General features: G+C 38.5%; 1 long non-coding RNA gene across 1 annotated transcript; it reads right to left on the bottom strand.

The window, feature by feature from the left end:
* Window positions 1-1,898: 1,898 nt before the first annotated feature.
* Window positions 1,899-19,118, bottom strand: LOC141498505 (uncharacterized). The gene is made up of 3 exons (XR_012471662.1): window positions 19,001-19,118; window positions 10,021-10,101; window positions 1,899-4,516 (listed from the first exon to the last, which is right to left on the bottom strand). It is a non-coding gene; the product is annotated as an uncharacterized LOC141498505 (long non-coding RNA).
* Between the last annotated feature and the right edge of the window lie 1,131 nt (window positions 19,119-20,249).

The raw sequence follows: 20,249 nt of genomic DNA, 5'->3' as shown, positions 1-20,249 counted from the left end.
TTATCAGCACCATATTGGTGTCATAGAAAGAGTTAGGCAGAGTTCCATCTTTGCCTATTTTCCCAAAGAGTTTATATAGAATTAGAACTAATTGTTTCTTAAATATTTGATAGAATTCACTTGTGAATTCATCTAGCCCTGGAGATTTTTTCTTAGGGAATTCAACAATGGCTTGTTGAATAAAGTTTTCTGAGATAGGATAATTTAGGTGTTTCATTTCCTCATTTAACCTGGGCAACTTATATTTTTATAAATATCCATCTATTGCACTTAGATTGTCAAATTTATTGGCATAGAGTTGGGCAAAATAATTCCAAATTATTTCTTTAATTTCCTCCTCATTGGTGGTGAGTTCATGTTTTTCATTTATGATACTAGCAATTTGTTTTTCTTCTTTCTTTTTTTTAAATCAAATTGCCCAGAGTTTATCAGTTTTATTGTTTTTTTTAATAAAACCAGATTTTGGTTTTATTTATTAGTTCAATAGTTTTCTTGTTTTTGTTTTAATTAATTTCTCCTTTAATTTTTAGAATTTCTAATTTGGTATTTAATTGGGAGTTTTTAGTTTGTTCTTTCTCTAATTTTTTTGGTTGCATATTTAGTTCATTGATTTCCTCTTTCTCTAATTTATTCATGTAAGCATTTAAAGAGATAATATATCCCCTGACAGTTGCCTTAAGTGTATCCCACAGGTTTTGGCACGTTATTTCATTACTGTTATTATCTAGGATGAAATAATCAATTTTTTCTATGATTTGTTGATTGAGCCACTCATTCTTTAAAATTAGGATATTTAGTTTCTAATTAGTTCTGGGTCTATATCTCCCTATTCCATTATGATTTGAGAAAGATGTGTTCACTATTGCTGCCTTTCTGTTTTTATGTTTTTACGCCCTAGTACATGGTGAATTTTTGTGTTAGTGCCACATACTGAAGGAGAAAAAATGTATTCCTTTCTATCCCCATTCAATTTCCTCCATAGGTCTATCATATCTAGGTTTTATAACAATCTATTTGCCTCTTTAACTTCCTTTTATTTTATGATTAGATTTATCTAAATCTGAGAATGGGAGGTTGAGGTCTCCTAGTAGAGTTTTATTGTCTATGTCTTTCTGTAGCTCTTTCAACTTCTCTAAGAATTTGGATGCTATAACAATGGGTGTATAGATATTTAGTATTGAAATTACTTTATTGTCTATGGTACCTTTTAGGAGGATATAGTTTCCTTCCTTATCTCTTTTTTTTTGTTTTCTTTTTTGCAAGACAAATGGGGTTAAGTGGCTTGTCCAAGGCCACACAGCTAGGTAATTATTAAGTGTCTGAGACCAGATTTGAACCCAGGTACTCCTGACTCCAGGGCCTGTGCTTTATCCACTGCACCACCTAGCCACCCTTCCTTATCTCTTTTAATGTTATCTATTTTTGCAACTGCTTTGTCTGAGATAAGGATTGCTACTTCTGCTTTTTTCACTTCAAGTGTAGCAAAATATATTTTGCTCCACCCTTTTACCTTTACTCTATATGTATCTCTCTGCTTTAAATGAGTTTCTTGTAGGCAGCATAATGTTGGATTCTGGTTTTTAATCCACTCTGCTCTTTGCTTATGTTTTAAGGGAGAGTTCATGCCATTCATGTTCAAAGTTATAATTACTAATTCTTTATTGCCCTCCTTCTATCTTCCCTTTGTATTTTTCCCCTCTTTTCCCTTCATCCATATTCCCCAGTGTTTTGTTTCTGAATACTGCCTTCAGTTTTTTGCCCTCTTATAGCAATCACTCTTCCCCTTTCTTTTCCCTTTCCCTTTCCCTTTTCCCCTTCTTCCTCCCTTTCCTTCTGTTGATTCCCTTTTTTCCCTCCCTTCCCCTCCCCCTCCCCCTTCCCCTCCCCCTTTTCTCCTATTAATACTTGAAAAGTAAGATCAGTTTCTTAACTTAACTGAGTGTGTGTAAGTTAACTTTAAGCGAAGTTTGATGAGATGAAGATTCAGGTGATTCTCACCTCCTCCATTCTTCCTCTCTATTGTAATAGGTCTTTTGTACCTCTTAATGCAATGAGATTTATCCCATACAATCTCCTCCATCCTCCCCTCTCCTTACTGTCCCTCCTTTTTAAGGAGGTATTGATTTTAAATCATTCTATCTGAGTCACAGAAAAGTCATGAGTCCATCACTTCTGACTAAGTATATTAACTCCAATAGAGTTACAATACTCGAGAGTTAATAGAGTCTTTCTCCCACAAAGGGTTTTAGTCAGTTCCATCTTATTGGATAACAATCTCATGGGTAAGTCATGAATGATCTCCATTTTTTGGCTAATTATATTCTCTCTAATAGCATTTCAGTTCCCAAGAACTGTGGGAATCTTTGTTCCCCAGTGGGGAAATAGCCAGTTTTTTCTTATTGGATAGCAGTTTTTTTCCTTTACCCCTTTTTTACCTTTTCATGTGTCTCTTGAACCTCCTTTTTGATGTTCAAATTTTCTATTTAACTCTATTTTCATCAGGAAATGTTCAAAGTCTCCCGTTTTGCTAAATGTCCATTTTTTCCCTGAAAGAGAAGGCTCAGTTTTGCAGGTTAGTGGATTTTTTGCTGCATTCCAAGCTCCCTTGCTCTTTGGAATATCTCATTCTAGTCCCTTCAGTCCCTTAATATTAATGCAGTCAGGTCCTGCATAATCCTTACTTTGGCTCCTTGGTATTTAAATTGTTTCTTTCTGACTGCTTGCAGAATTTTCTCTTTTATCTGATAGTTCTGAAATTTGGCCACAGTATTCCTTGGTGTTTTCATTTTAAAATCTCTTTCTGGAGGGGATTAATGTATTACTTCAATAACTATTTTGCCTTCTGGTTCCATGATATCAGGGAAATTTTCCATCACTAAATCTTGTATCTTGTAATATTAAGTCCAGGCTTTTTTTTTTCTCTTCAATGTTTTCAGGAAGGCCTATAATTTTTAGATTGTCCCTTCTTGTTCTATTCTTGAGGTCAGTGGTTTTGTTGCTGAGTTATTTTACATTTTCTTCTATTTTTTTGATCTTTTGATTTTTTTTAACAGGCTCTTGCTGTCTCATGAAGTCATTAGTTACCACCAATTCTATTCTTTATTTTTAGAGAAGAATTTTCTTTATTTAGCTTTTGCAACTCCTTTTCCAGTTGGTCAATTCTATTTTTTGAAGGAACTTTCCATTTTCCCAAGTGTTGTTGTGAGAGAATCATTTACTTTTTGCCTTTGCCCAGTGGGGGATTTGAGAGAATTATTCTCTTTTTGTGTTTGTCCAATTGTATTTTGTTTTCTTGTTGCAGAATGTTAATTTTCTCTTGAGTTTCTTTTCCTGGTTTTTCCAATTGATTTTTAAACTCTTTCCTGATTTCTTCAGGAAATCTTTCTGGGTTGGTGACCAATTCATATTCTCCTTAGAAGTGCTAGATGTCTCTGGGTTAGAATCTATTTCTTCTATGTATTTCTCCACCCCTCCCCCTTTTCACGGGCCTTTCTTTATCTTCTTACAATCTTGTGTTGGGGGGTGGGTGGCACTGGCTCTCAGAGGTTTGCTTCTGAATCTCCTAGAGGCTTTGTTCACTTAATTTAGTAATTCCAAGGCCTGGCCACACTGATTGCTTTCTCTGGAGTGTTTGAGACCCTCAGCAGCAAGATCTGAGTTGACCTTGAATAATGGGCTAAGCCCTGAAGGAGGAAGTTAATCTTCCTTTCAGTTGAGTGAACTCTGTGGCCCACACCTGAGCCTGAAGAGGTGGGGGTTGTTACCCTTTGTTCTGGGGAGAGGGGTCCTGAAAGTATGGTGCTCAGGTCTCAGCCCAGCTGGTCATTTTCCAGGCCTGCTCTGAAACTCTATGTGCTGGAACTCACTCTCTCATATTTCTTCTCCCCCTGCCAAAGATTCTGAGACTAAAGGTGACTTTTGCACCCAACACAGACCAAAGCCTCTATGACTGATGCCAGTCCTCTGGCTTCGTCCAGTTGCTGTCCCTGTGCTGGCTCTCTGGTCTCCACTCCTGGTTCACCCATAGTCCCCGAGACAGACCTTGTTGGTAGGTGTTCTCCTAGCTTCTCTTTCTGGGTTTTGTTGATTGAATTTCTTTTAAGAGGTTTCTTTCATTTATTTTTGAGGGAAATAAGGAACACTTAACAATGTGCTTGTATTCTCTCTGTCATCTTGGCCAGAAGAGTATCAAGGCTTAATTATAACCCTTGGCCCACATCAAATATAAAGTACCAATTGTGAAGGTGTTATCTCACCGACTGTGAGATCTATTGAAGCAACCAATACATTTTGACAAAGCCATCAGGTAAAAAGCCATATTGATCCAGGGCTGTACTTGAACTGTTAATGAAGGTATTCCACAACCTATTCACTAATCCTCTCAGTTAGTCAATACCTACCAAGCAGAGATCTTAAAAAGTAAAATGAAATTACCTAATTTTATTTTTTTAAATGAAGTATTGAATACCGAAACTCCATGTTGCTTATATCTTTTTCTTCTTTTTTTTCAAAAGTCCTATGAGAAAAAAATAGGAAAAAATCCAATTAATCAGGATACAGATAAGTTGGTATTATTTACATCTGCAATTTGTTTCCTTTATGATAACACCATTCTACTGCATTGGAAGACTATAAGTGTTGGTAACTTCAGTTTCAGATTAAAACACCTGTGAGCCATATATTTTTTATATATGAATTACAATAATAATGCATTCAAAAATAATAATTTTATTTCACCAGAAAAATAAAGTAGCATTAATTTTAGTAGCACCTGTTCTAAATCCAAGTCATTTGATTTATGGACTTATTTTTTTCCACATCTAAACTTTTGCAATTCCCCTTTAACAGGTCTCTCCAATGGGCAAATTTAACCTCAAACTTTTTGATACTCTACAAATCTTCTTCCCATTTGAAAGTGAGATGAATCTGCATATTTTGTCTTTATGGTAAAAAATTTACATTGCCTTCCAGGAGAACCCTGTAGTAATTTCAAAATATTTTCACTCACTTTTTAAATGTCTCTGTGGTCTGGCTTCTGGCTACCGTCAGGACCTGTTTATAGCCTTTCCCACTTCCCCCCAGCTCCCATACCAAAGCCTTGTTAAGCATTCTTAGAATATATCAGAAAGGTTTACTGTCAAAGCTCTCTCATTAGATGTTCACACACTTAGGATATTTACTTTTTAGTCAGGGAATATTTAATAGTCTGTTTCGAAGATTCCAAACCAAGATGAAAGGCAGTTTTTAAATTATTTTTATTTAGCCTTGAACATTATACTTAATACTAATCTTAACTTAGAGTTTTCAGAATTTTGAAAATATGAAGAATGAAATATGCTTTGGACTGAGAATTGGCATACCAGGGCGAGAGCCCAGGTTAATTCCCTGAGGCTTATTGAGACTGATAAGCTGGGAAGGTTGCATAGGATCTAAATTCAAGATGGTGTAGTCAGTTTAAAGTGTTGCAGGATACAGAAGTAAGGAGGTCAGTGTTGGAATCCCAGTGCTGTCATTTCCTAGTTATGTGATCATTTGTTAGTCAATTATTTAATCTCATCTAAGCTTGTTTTCACATCTGTAAAGTAGGATCATGAATATGACAATATTCAGAGTTGATTTGGACATCTAGATAGTGCAATGGAGAAAGTATTCAGCCTGGAGCAGGGAAGATTCCTCTTCCTAAATTCAAATCTTGCCTTAAGCTCTTACTAGCTATGTGACCCTGGATAAGTCACTTAATCTTGTTTGTATTCATTTTCTCAGCTATAAAATGAGTTGGAGAAGGAAATGGCAAACCACTTCAGTGTCTTTGCCAAGAAAACCCCAAATGGAGTCACACAAAAGTCATATACAACTTAAAACAATTGAACAAACAAAAAAACCCCAGTAGGGTGTTGGGGGCGGGGGGAAGAGGCTTGGCGGTCGCTTAGAGGGGAAACATAATCACCTTATAAGGGAATGTTACAGAACTCGGCCCCTCATTGAGTAAGAGTTCATGGGAGGGAGGACAGAGGGGATAAAAGGGTCTGCTGAGAGGTGGGGGGGGAGCGGGAATGTGATCACAGAAGAATAAAGACTCATGACCCACCTCAGGCGCTCTGTCTGGTTCTTCCCCCATCAAAGAGTGGGGGCCGGAGGTACCCCGAAGACTCACCACGCGTTGGACTGGTGAGTAAGAGGACGGACTAGCATTAAGAAGCCGGCGTTGTAAATAAAAACCCGGCAAGTGGTGCCGAAACCCGGGACCTGATTTTGCTAGGGAACGTCTGAATCCGCTGGTCGGATTCTCCAGACAGCCTCGGTCGTTTCTGACCGGGAGGAAGGAGAGGGCGTTTACTCTCAGATATTGCCTGAGGGACATATCCCTATTGTGTTGACTATGCTTTCTTTCTCTCCCCTTTCTCCTTCTGCTCTAATCACGCTCCTTGCCGTGCTGGCCTGTCTGATTGTGCCCTGCTTCCTCCTTCTCTTTTGCCGAACGGGAACTTTCCAGTTCTGCCACCTGTTAGGATTGCAGCCTCGGCTAGTAGACAGCATGGGGGGCCGGAATAGTATTCCCGCCTTTGAGCCGGAGGAAAAAGAGGCCGTTGCAGCGCAGCTTTATAAACTCTGCGCTAAGCATGGTCGTAAATTACCTATCAAGACGTGCCGTGCTTTTGTTGAGAATATCTGGAACATCTGCCCTTGGGTGCAACATAGTGGGATCCAACCAGATAAATGGAAGGTGGTAGGGCAGCAGATGGCCTCCTATAATGACACCTGCCCGGGAAAACTGACCCCCAAGGATTTTACAGTGTATAAGATAGTGGATGCAGCCCTGCATCCCCAGAAGGTGACTTTAGCACGAACAATCAGCACTCAGGTGGGTAGCTCGTTGGCGGGATCGGATTCAGAGGGCTCAGAGGAAGAGGGAAGGCCACCCCCTCCCCTGTATCCGTGGGAGGAACTTAGAAGAAACAATGGGGGAACAAGGGGCCCCCAGGGAGAAGATTCAGGGCCGGAAGTTTCCGAGCGCGGGAAGGGAGGGGTGCAAACAGCCCTCAGGGGTGGCAGGAAGAGGAGCGTGAGTAGGTGGGACCGGGAGGCTGCTGACGAGGAGGGAGAAGTCCGCGCTGATTGGACAGCTGCCGCGCCCCAGGCTTGGCGGCCCAGCCAGGAAACAGAGGCAAAAAATCCCCCGTGTTCCTTGTCCGCCCTTCAGAGATCCCCTCAAGGGCTCCGCCCATCCAGCCTACTTGCCACCAGTGCCTCCATAGCAATAGAGAAAGGGGAGGAGGTGGACTGGGATGACTGGGGCCTCTACCCGGTATTTACGGACCCCCTTACCGGAGCCCGAGACTACCGCCCTGTCCCTTTTAAGATGCTTAAGGAACTTAAGGAGGCCGTGACTAAATACGGCCCAAACTCCCCTTATGTAAAAAGACTGATGCAAAACCTCTTTGCTACGCACCCTTGGACCCCTGCTGACTTTGACGAAATTGCAGCCGCGTGCCTGGATGCCTCCTTATATTTAGCTTTTAAGGCTCAGGCCCGCAGAGAGGCCTCTAAACTGGCAAAATCCCGGGGTTATACTCCCCTGGATTTAGCCATTGACCTCCTGTGTGGAACTGGAGCCTATACTGACCCTGCTGTTCAGGCCCGGTATGGCCAGTTTGAGCTAGAGACTGTTAAAGAAACACATGTTGCAGCTTGGGATAAGATTGGAGCCATGAAAGGGGGGAGAGCCACACAGAAGTTGGTTGGGCTGAAGCAGAGAGCAGATCAGACACCCCTCTCATTTGTGAACGAGGTTAAAGAGACCTTGATTAATGCCCAACCCTACGGGGTGAGAGGAATTTCTTCCTTTTTCAGGCCTTCTGATCGTCGTAGGGATCCTTGGAGGTGCTCCATCTGAAGGAAATCCGACATGGGGAATACTCCGAGTTATTCCCTCTCCCCTTCCGGTAGCACGGAACTCCCCGATCTACCCTCGCCTGCTAGTGACCAATACATCGATGGGGCTCCCTTCTGCATATATGGACCCCGCTGAAGCACCGGTCCAGAACTCCTTCTGCTGGGACCTGAACAACTCCCTATGTTTCGACATCGGGGAAGAAAATCGGTCCTGGAACTTCAACTCCACAGGGCAGAACGATTTTAACTATAGCACTGCCCCGACTGACCCCTGCGTCGGCCTTTTCCCGCAGACGACTGTCAGCCCAGCAGGGACAAAAAAGGGGACCCAGCTCCGAGGCCTTCTGGGTTGGCGACCCCTGGTGAATCAAACTCAACGGGACTTCACGATTCCTTGGTGGGGCCCCTCATGTGTGGCCACAGGGGAAGACATCGAGGATCCCATACCATGGAGGGATTGCCAGATGGCGGGAGGATACCCCCTTGAGGGTGAACAAGGACGCTGATTCTGGGAATCACCCTACTTGTTGTCTGTTTCTGCCGCCTAGCTAGGCGACAGAGGGGCTATATGCTTCTTACTCAGAAAGCCTTCATGGCCATGGAGACGGGGGAGGATCCCCAAGTCTGGCTAGCCGCCATGCATGACATGTGACACCTAGGGGTAAGACGAGGTAAACCCCAAGACGGGCAACTTCTCCTGACCCAGCCACCTAAGACGGGCAAGGTCCTGGGTTGAAGGAGATGACCTAAGACAGGGTTCCTCGCCCCCGGCGGATCCCCAAGTCTGGCTAGCCGCCATGCATGACATGTGACACCTAGGGGTAAGACGAGGTAAACCCCAAGACGGGCAACTTCTCCTGACCCAGCCACCTAAGACAGGCCCTGAGGGTGTCAGGCGCCTAGGACGGGCAAGGTCCTGGGTTGAAGGAGATGACCTAAGACAGGGTTCCTCGCCCCCGGCTATCAGAGGCCAGTAGAAATGACACCGCTTAGGGCTAACCTCAGCACCGCTTAAGGTCACACCAAGTGATAACCTTGTAAAACAGAAAGGGGGAGATGTTGGGGGCGGGGGGAAGAGGCTTGGCGGTCGCTTAGAGGGGAAACATAATCACCTTATAAGGGAATGTTACAGAACTCGGCCCCTCATTGAGTAAGAGTTCATGGGAGGGAGGACAGAGGGGATAAAAGGGTCTGCTGAGAGGTGGGGGGGGAGCGGGAATGTGATCACAGAAGAATAAAGACTCATGACCCACCTCAGGCGCTCTGTCTGGTTCTTCCCCCATCAAAGAGTGGGGGCCGGAGGTACCCCGAAGACTCACCACGCGTTGGACTGGTGAGTAAGAGGACGGACTAGCATTAAGAAGCCGGCGTTGTAAATAAAAACCCGGCAGTAGGGCCTGTTTGTTATGGAAATAAAAATTATAATCAAAATCACTACTCTAGACATAACACTAGTATTTGAGAAGGTATTCATGACATTTTTTGAGATTAAAGTGAATATAGTTGTCCTAAAAATTTCCATAGGAGAAACACCATCACTTTGAATTAACATGTATGCCATGAGAACAATGAAGTTGTATGTTGTAGGTTTTGGTGAATGGAAGAGAGAGAATGAGGTGAGACACGTGTAATAGAAGGTTATACTTCAGCACTAGGATCAATGAAGAGATGCAAATTCAAATTTTGACTATTCTGTTTACTTTATGTGACCTTTGATGAAATTATGAAAGTTAAACTCTTTCAGTCTACGTGTCCATATTTAAGAAATTAGTTTAATATATTTACACTAACTGATTCATAGGAGAATTGAGAGTTCCAGATGAGACCTGATTATAAATTACCCTTATCAATGCAAATCATGCATTGTTAATCAGAATTTATTTCTTTGTGCTCCTTTATTTAGAGGAAAACAAGTTTATTAAGTATACTATGCTAAGATCTTCATAAATGTAATCACATTTGAGCTTTTCAAATACTATGGGAGGTAGGTGTTATTATCTATATTTTACAAATGAGGAAACTGAAGCAGATATAAGTCAATTTACTCATTCACAGTCACAAAATTAATATGTATCTGAGGCCAGATTAAAACTCAGATCTTCCTGACAAGTCTAGCAATCTACTCACCACTCTCCTTTCTTTCCTTATCTTCAAGTTTTTATCTCCTCTTATGTATCTCTTGGATGAATATGGAAAGAGAGGAGTAGGCTAGAAAGTGAAAAGAATCAGAAACTGAGTGATAGTGCATCTATTCTCAAGTAGTTTATAATACATTTACTAAATTGCTATACACTTTTTTCAAACTGTTTTCCTAATGGGACTAACTTTGTCAGAGATGATCTTCTCTTCTTCTGTCTCTGATGTTTTGTATACCAAAAAGACATAGTGATGAATCATTAATATCTGCTTCTTTATGAGGTTCTTTTATTACTTGGTTCCTTTGGAGTTAGTTCCATGGGAGTATACTTTCTAGCAGGAAGTTTTACCTAGATCACTCATGTGATAATGAATTGGAATCCCATTTATCAATTGCTGGATGACTCCACACTTAGAGATAGTGTGGGATGATAAAATCATAGATTTAGAATAAGAAAGAACAATAGAGGCCATATATTCCACTACCTTTAGAGGCTCAGAAATATTGTGATGCATATAAGCAATAAATGACAGAACCCAAGCTCTCTGAGTCTAAATCCAGAGCCCTTTAAAGTAACATATACATTTGCAATGTATATCACTCTTCCATAACCTGTATTATTGTTGTTATTGATAATCCTTTTTTGAAGAGGACCAATGGCATCATGGTGTGATGTTTTGACTCATTTGTGAATTTAATTTAAGTGAAGCACAGTGGTACAAAGTCATCAATCAGCCTCACTCCTTTTCTAGAGTCAGTGAAATCCAGTGGCAAGAAAAAAGTCAGGGAGGACTGGATGATAGCCCAGAATGCAATGAGTGATCTTGGTGTCTAATGTTTGATCAAGCTCTAAGTGCTCCTGCTTCATTTTCATTACTATTAGCTCAAATTGTCCTCACTTGTCCATTCCAACAGGGGAAGTCTTCATATGTTTAAAGACTCACTAATTCACCAAATAGGTTTGAAATTTGTCACTTACCCTCAACCTGGTTCAGCCTATCAGTTGAGATATCAGTTGAGATTTTACTGGGGTGTGGCTGCTGCACATGCTATGGTTTCTTAGAGCCGCAGATAAGTATTGAACAGATGGATACCAGAGATGGTTGAGTATCCCTTACAAGGGCTCAGCAGCCCCCACACCACAGGTGCTAATCTCTCTGAACACCCTAACTGCCTTTCATATATAATAAGCAATTGAAGAGTACCTCCCACTGTACAACTAGAATAGATGTATGCTTTAAATTACAAATTTGAGGGATATTATAGCCAGAAGATTAATATCCTAAGACTAAAATTTAGTGACTAAATCTCTCAATCTCTCCTCAATCTTTCCTATCTCCAAACATTCCACAATAGATTCCCAATTATCCCTGCCTCTGCTAAGACCAAGGTATTTTGTGAATTTGTAGGCCATAAGTTTACTCAAAAGAGTTTTAAAATAGAACAATGGAAGCAGGAGATACTTTATACATAAGTAACAAGCTTGTGTGGGTAAAATTGTTGGTGCTATTACAAACCAGAAACAAAACCAATCCACAAACCAATACTGCAGAACCAAAACCATAACTCAAACCCTATATCATACTTTTAGCAATCAATGAGGGTTTATTGAGTTCATCAGTAAGGGTGCCCCACTATCACAGGGACTGTCCAAAGAAAAAAGGACAAAGACTATGTATGTGAGTTTCAGTTTAGGTAGGGGATGAATTGAGTATGGAATACTTTAGGATTAGGTAAGTGGTCTAGTAGGGAAGCAATAGATGATGTGGTAATCCATGATTGGATGGGTCTGTTGCTTGGGCTAGTAAATGGCAGTCCCAGAAGCAGACTTTTCAGATTAGCTTTCTTTTGTAACCCTGTTCTAATATAAAGGACTGTCCTTGCTATTTCAACAGTAGGGAAAGTTGCTGACATGGAGTGGGTTACTGACAAAGTCAGGGCAAAAATAGAGGAACTACTCCAGACAAAATGGATTTACTTTAGCTTTCTCTTCTATCCACATTTGGATAAAGTGTTGCTAAAATGAAGAAATAAAAGTAGTAGCCTTGGAATTATGCAGAAATGCAAAGGAGAAAAAGAAAAGAGCAAGCAGTAAAACCTATGTTCTCAATTGTATTAAGCTGTTCTTAATTGAGGCCAGAAGAAGAACTAGAGGTTTTAATGAAAGGATACAAATTTGACCTTAGAGATATATATGGAATGCTGGTAGAATGAAACTCATGAATTGACTATGTCTCTATGATTAAAATACCCTATTCAAAAGAAATTTGTCATGAAAAAGTGGAATAAGATGGCATTTTATATTAAGAAGTTATAGCCAGGTGAGGAAATCAAAGAACCAGAGTGGGAAGCTATGTTGGAGAGAACTGAATGAAGATTATTGGAATATACTATGGATCACCTGCACAGGGAGAGGAAATAGATGAGTAGTTTGGAAAAGAGGAATTATGTCTAGTATAGGAAATAGATATAGTATTGCTGAAGGTGTGGATGGGGTGGGAACATAAATTATATGGACCTCAGCTAGAGATATCTGCCAAAGACAAAGAGGCTAATTACTTCTTAAAGTGTCTTAATAATTTTATCTTTCTGAAGGTAGAGGAAACAACAATTAAAATTCTATTTTCAATCTGATTCTTGCTAACAAGGAGGAACCTTTTGATGTGTATGTGTGTGTATGTTTTGTGTGTGTGTGTGTGTGTGTGTGTATGTGTGTGTGTATGTGTATGGTGTTTACTGTGCACATGTATACATTAAGGTGATTGTAGAGAGTGACTATTCCTTCCAGAGTTGTAATAGAGGAGAGTAGAGCTGGGAATAACAGTTTTAGAGAGAACAGATTTCAAAAGTTTCAAAGGAAGTAATATGTTGGATTCCATGGATTAAAGTTCTATAAGGATTCAACATAAGAGGGATGGGAAACATTTCAGGATAAAATTCAGAACAAACAAGGGGAAATAAATTTGATAAGGTGGAAGCATATGAATTATCAAAACCAACTTATATTTTCAAAGGATTTATACATACCATGGAAAAAATTAGTGAATGAATATACTTGTAGTGTTATACTATCAAAATAAGGTCAGGAGTACTGAAGTTTAATATGAACTGAGAATAATTGTGCAAAAAAAAAAATGAAGAGGGATTTTAAAAAAATTGAAGAAAAGAAAAAGATCAAAGAAAGAGAACTTTTGATTGGTATAGGTAGGACAGTTATCATTGACAGGAATGAAGAGCACAGTTTCTGAGTCTTATTTGACTTCTTCCTTTGACAAAAGAATGATGTTGGCATTGGAAATAATAAATCAAAATCCATGAAAGGGAGCTTGTTGCCCAAAACAAATAAGGAGAAATTTTAAGACAGCAGCAAGCTACCTTGATGAATTTAAGTCACCTAAAAGAACCAGATGATATGACTGATGAACAACTATCAGTGATATCTGAAAACTCATCCTGCAAGATCAAGTTCTCTTGGAAACTTACATTTCCAATTCAGTTGAGTTTGGAAACTTATTTTACCTGTCAAGTATTAAGAGGGGAAAGAGGGAAGAGGAAAGGAGGAACTGACAGAAGGAAGGCAAGGAAGAATTGTAAAGAGAAAGGGGAAAAAGGGACGGGGTTGGATAGAAGGGGTAAACACATTGAAGAGGTAATATTCAGAAGGAAAATACTGAGTAGGGATAAAATTGAAAAGGGGGGGAAATGCAAATAGAGGGAAGATAGCATGGAGGACAATAAAGAATTAGTAATTATGGCTTTGAATGTAAATGGGATAAAAATCTTCCATAAAACAGAAATGGATAGCAGAGTGTATTAAAAACCAGAATCCTACAATAAGCTGCCTACAAGAAACACATCTGAGCAGATAGATACATATACAATAAAGGTAAAAGGCTGAAGAAGAATATAGTATACTTCAGGTGAAGTGAAAAAGGCAGGGTTAGCGATCCCTATTTCAGACAAAGCAGCTGCAAAAACAAATGTCATTAAAAGAGATAAGGTAGGAAACTTTATCCTCCTAAAAGGTACCATAGACAATGGAGTAATTGTAATGCTAAATATGTATGCACCAAGAGGAGAAGCAACCAGACTCTTAGAGGAGAAGCTGAATGAGTTACAAGAAGACATAGAAAGCAAAACTCTACTGGTGGGTGACCTCAACTTCACTGTCTCAGCATTAGATAAATCTAATCATAAAATAAACATGAAGGAAGTTAAGGAGGTGAACAGAATGTTAGAAAACTTAGATATGATACACCTCTGAAGAAAACTGCATGAGGATAGAAAGGAATATAACTTTTTTTCTGTAGCATATGGCACTTAAACAAAAATTAATTGTGTATTAGGGTATATTAATTTCATAATCAAATTCAGAAAGGCAGAAATATAGAATGCATCCTTCTCAGATCATGACATGATAAAAATCATGTGCAATAAAGGACCACGGATGGAGCAACCTAAAACTAATTGGAAATTTAAAAAAACCTAATTTTAAAGAATGAGTGGATCAAACAATAGACCATGGAAAGAATTAGTGATTTCATTCAAGCCAATGACAATAATGTGATAACATACCAAAACTCATGGGATTCAACAGAGCAGTTTTTAGGGGGTAAGATTATTTCTCTAAATGTGAGTATATGACTAAACTAGAGAAAGAGGAAATCAATGAACTGAGCATGAAAATAAAAATAAAACTAGAGAAAGAACAAATTAAAATCCCCAATTAAATTCCAAATTAGGAATTCTGAAAATTAAAGGTGGAAATAAAAGAAACTTACACATCCTCATTATCCCCTTTCTTCTGGAACTACTGCTACATTCCAGTTGGAGAAAATGGAGTTTGAATATTGCAGACTTCCTCCCAGATACCTTAGTTTAGGAAAGGTATTCTGATACCATATTATTTCCCACCTGGCAGTAGCACTTCAACACACACCTGTCCCAGGTATCCTTCTGCTTTTCAACTTCTTTTTATGCATTGTTTCCTCATTTAGGTTTTTATTTCACTATGGACCAGGACTGTCTTTTGCCTTTATCTGAATAATGTGTTTAATGCAGTGTCTGACACACAGTGGGCATTTATTGACTGATTGACTCTTGGAGGATGAGAGATGTACTACAGAATTGGACAGGGAAAAGTACCCTAACATTTTTGTTTGTGTATTTTTTTGTTGTCCACATTTAGTGTACATGCCCAGGTTACTAGTAGTTAGGTTATACCTACCATTAGCTGTCTATGCCTAGAGCAAATTCAATGCATTCTGTATTATTTTTTTATTGATCCTATTTACAATTAGTTGGTTTTGTTTTGTCTAAGCTAATGATTCTTTGTCTCTGAAATTAGTACAGAAATTCAACTGAATATTGGAATAACTTTAGGCATCTAGTTCTTTTGGTAATCACTGTTCTATTGTTGCTTCATAAAAATTCTGCTATCCTTGAGGATGAGGTTTGACATAAGGGAGTCTAGTCTGGTATCTTTAAGTCCTTAAATCATACTTTAAGAATGACTGGTTTGCTATACAAAGAAGTCTGGCACACTTTCTTTAACTTTATAGGAATACTCAAACAATAATACTTCTTTGTCACAGGAGAGAAGAAGAGGGATGTCACTAGCTTGTCCTTCCCAGATTCCTACTAATCTTATTGTTCCCCAGGTCTCAAATATATAACCAATGATGTTGTGTTCAACATCATGATGTCACCAGCCCTATGACCATTAGTATAGTATACACATCCTGTCCTGTTTTTTTATTATAATCTTATAAAAGGAACTGCATTTTGGGTTATGCATTTTTTTCTTAGCTGAGACATCCACTGACTTATTGTATTTATTGACAAGTAATAATGCTGTTAATAAAACATTATTTTGTTTGGAGAAAATGTTCCTCCTTCTACATTTGTTGAATTTCACTCATTTAACTGAGCGAAAGTAGAGATCTTGGAAGACTGGGTAGACAATTTTGTCCCAAAAGGACAACTATGGAAAAGGGTCAGGATGGGAACATACAGTGAAATAAGAAGTGAATGTAGTGGTATGGTTGTGTTGAAAATAAATTCAGTGATTAGAAATTGCATTGAGTCATGAGAAACAACCTAATTTGTCAGCCCTTAATGCTTACCTTTCAAAGTCATTGCAGACTATTGGGCTAACGAATCACAATGTTGGATTCAGAAAGTCAACTTTGCAAGTAAAACATCAGGTAGCATGATTAGAATTTACTAAATATCTGGGATTTTAGAGGATGAAAAAATTGATATTATATTAGTGTGATATAGACAACAGAAATATGACTAATTTTGGTTTGAATTGAGAGAGTGGAATCTAGGAGCATGTAAGTGGATAGGGTTGAGGTATTCAGCCTTTGTCAGACTTTAAATGAAATAGTGTTCAGACCTAGGTACCACAGGAAAGATACTGATAATTTTAAAAGTAAATGAATTCTAAAGAATCTTGAGGTCTTAAGGATTAATTGGATAAAATAGAGATGTTTAGCTTAATGAAAAAACTTATTTGGGATATGATAACTGGGTTATGTGAAAGATTAAACTAGATATCTTCTCCTTGTTTCTAGATGACAGAAATAAGAGTAATGGTTAGAAAATGCAAAAAAAAAAAATAGAAATGAATTCCTGATGGCTAGAGGGAAAAAAAACTTACTAATAGGATTTCTCCAAAAAGTGGAATGAACTACATTGAGAAATACTGACTTTTGTGCTTCAAGCATTGTCTGTATGAAAACTGTCACATAGGAAGGGGGATTTCTATTTGGATACATAAATGACCACAGAGATCCTAGCCACAACTAGAATTCTGATTTGCTTTTCAAAGTTTCCAAAATCCATCTTATGCTTATACAACGTTAAACGTACTCTTATTTCCTTTCTTACTTACTTTCACGCTTAAATCAGAAGTAAATATACTTCACAAATGGTTCAAAAACCCAAATTGTGTCTATATGCCTTTTCATTTTTCCTTGAAACCATTTTTAATCTTCCCAATTCTTTCAGAACCCATTAATCAGACTAAACTACTTTTATTTTCCTAATATACTCTTACATTATTCTTTTCCATTAGCTCTTTTGATTTTTAGTACATAATGTTCCAAACTACATTCCCATAGCTTATTTAAAATTTTATTTTATAACTATAGAAGCCACATATATGATTTCACTTTTCATAGTTCATATTCCATACAAAGCTTTAAATATTTAACATTTCTTGGGTTTTAAGTGGTATAACTTTCAAGAAGGCAACTCAAAAATCCCACAGCCTAATTAGAATATTCCTTGACCCCTCTTCAGATAGAATAAACCAAATAATTTTTTTTAAGGGGAAAGTCCTAATTCTTTTCTGGAGGGAGGGTCTTCTGTTCTTAAATTCTCACTTGTCCCATAATTTTCTCTAATAACCAACATTACCAAAATCTATATTAATAAACTCATGAAGCTATAATGTTATCATATCTGATAAAAGATGAACTATTTAGCTTCCCTTTTTTCTGGCATTTCTTTATAATCTGATTATATAAATCAGAATGTACCTGATTCTCTTGTCTTTCAGGGATTTACTTCCCCAAATCTTTTTATGATTTCTTTATTTAATGTATTTTCCTATCTGGTAATACTGTCACTTTTCTGTTTCTTTTAACTTCAAATAAATTCCCTTTTAACACTTGTTTTACCAAGTATTCATCAAACAATTCTCTCTCTGTCTCTTAGTCCTTTTTCTTAATTCCTCTTTCTGCTAACTTCAAGGTAAAGAGATAAGAGCCAGGACTGCAAGTGGACAAGTGGTGGAGAGGGAGAAGGTGGGGGGGTAATCATAATGGCAACACAGAATCAGAGCAAAGATGCTGGGAAGAGAAAAGGTCAATAGCATATTATAATTTTCTGTACTTTCCCTTTTCCTTTGTAACTATGGAGAACATTCATAAATAGTCTGTAAGACCTATTCTATTTGTTTTTTGTTCATTTCTAAGCCCTTCTCTTTAGCCAGTTTCTTTAAAAATTTTTGCATCCTACTAATACATTGTTGGTGGTGCTGTGAACTCATCCAACATTTCTGGAGAGAAATTTGGAATTACACCCAAAGGGCATCAAAAATGTACATACCCTTTGATCCAGCAATACTACTACTACTATGTCTATACCCTGAAGAGATTATAAAAAGTATAAAAACATCACTTGTACAAAAATATTCATAGTGGCTCTTTTGTGGTGGCAAAAAATTGGAAGTCAAGTAAATGTCCTTCAACTGGGGAATGGCTTAACAAACTGTGGTATATGTATGTCATAGAACACCCTTTTTTAATTAGAAACCAGAAGGGATGGGAATTCAGGGAAGCCTGGAAGGATTTGCATAAACTGATGCTGAGTGAGATAAGCAGGACCAGAAGAACATTGTATACCCTAACAGCAACATGGGGGTGATGGTCAACCTTAATGAACTTGCTCATTCCATCACTGTAACAATCAGGGACAATTTTGAGGTATCTTTGATGGAGAATACCATCTGTATCCAGAGAAAGAATCATGGAGTTTGACCAAAGACCAAAGACTATTTCCTTTAATTTAGGGGGAATAAACCCATTATCTTACTATGTAATTCTGCTATTTCTTATACTTTATTTTTCTTCCTTATGAATATGATTTCTCTCTCATCACATTCAACTTAGATCAATGGATCAATACCATGGAAACATTGTGAAGATTGATTGCCTTCTGCAGAGGTGGGGGTGGGGACGGAAAGGAAGATTAGGGGAAAATTTTTAAAACTCAAAATAAATAAAATCTTTAAAAAAATAAAGTAAGTTGAAGACCTTCCACTGAAAAAAAAATTATGTCCTATCCTGGCTTTTTTAGTTCTTTAGATAGAACCTTCCACATTATACTTGCTGTACTCACTTGGAAAATAAAACTAAAAGTCACACTGGAGATAAGCTTCTCATCAAAAATTCCCCTTACCTTGTTTTGTCCTGCAACTTTCCATGGATTCACCAGAGGGTTTCTTCTCCTGAAAGACTCTCTCAGCCTCTGGATGGCTTCAAGTCCTTGTTCCTTCTCCATATTAGGGCACTAGAATGTCAGGTTCCCACAGCCTGCAGGGAGCATGATATGGCTCAGAAGAGAAATGAATCATGTGCAGGTGGGTGGGGTTGATGGGAAGACAACTAGCAGTGTGATTTATTCAGGGAATCGGACAGCACTTTATAGCAAAAAATCACAATATTAACATACAAGATGGACAAGTCCAAGACATTTCTCAGATTTATGTAGGATGTAACCTTTTCCAGGAAGTTTGAGTACAAGGCTTTTCACACAACTGTAGTCATGCATTGATGCAGCAGAGTTCTGTGGAAAGCTTTCTGCAAGAGAGTCACATGAGCCCAGAACAGGTCATAATGACCTTTCACCCAGACTCCTCATGCTGCTTTCAATACTTTCCCCTTTTCTGTTTCATCCCCTTACCTTGTCTTGGAGCTCCCCATTGCCTTTTTCCTGAAAGACCCTCTCAGCCTCTGGATGGCTTCACATCCCTTCTCCTGCCCCATGTTGGGTGTCAAAAAAGATAGGTAGGGATAAGTCACACAGGGCACTAGATAGAGTTTTATACACAATTAACTATTTAACTGTAGATGAAAAGTGTGTTACCCTTGTGGAAAAACACTTTAAATCAATAGACAAATTTAGGCAAGGAGTCTCAGAGGATGTGTGGGTTATGTAGAAAGACCCAAAACTGAGAATGTATTGAGGACCCCATCTCCTGGTAACCTGGGGGTGAGGTTATATTTGTGTATTTACAGGTCATGGCAAAGAAATGGTATATGTTACAGAAAGAAATATTCAAGCAATCCAGAAATTAAAGGAGATGCATATCCAGGAGTCTCCAAAGAAGCAGCAAAAATGGAGGCTTAGTAGACAATAGAGAAGAAAAAATTTACTTATGCCTCAATTGATTTTGCTCATGGGAGAAGGATAAAGGCATAACAACTTCACTGCCTGGGATTGGGACAATGGGACTTTATATATGGGAATGGACTGACTAACAGAACTTGAAAGATGGAATGTTACATCTATTGACTGTACTGTGATTTAATGTATAGAGTCTGAAGTTAGGAATAACTTAACTGTATATCTTATCACTAGGTCATGCTTCACACTTATGCTAGTGAAGACAAAAGATTGGGATTTATTTCAAGCCGATGAAATGTTG

Source organism: Macrotis lagotis, chromosome X (assembly GCF_037893015.1).
Source record: "Macrotis lagotis isolate mMagLag1 chromosome X, bilby.v1.9.chrom.fasta, whole genome shotgun sequence".
In the NCBI taxonomy this organism is placed as follows: Eukaryota; Metazoa; Chordata; class Mammalia; order Peramelemorphia; family Peramelidae; genus Macrotis; species Macrotis lagotis.
Note: the sequence above shows the minus strand (reverse complement) of the source record. Positions and strands in the feature narration are given on the sequence as shown.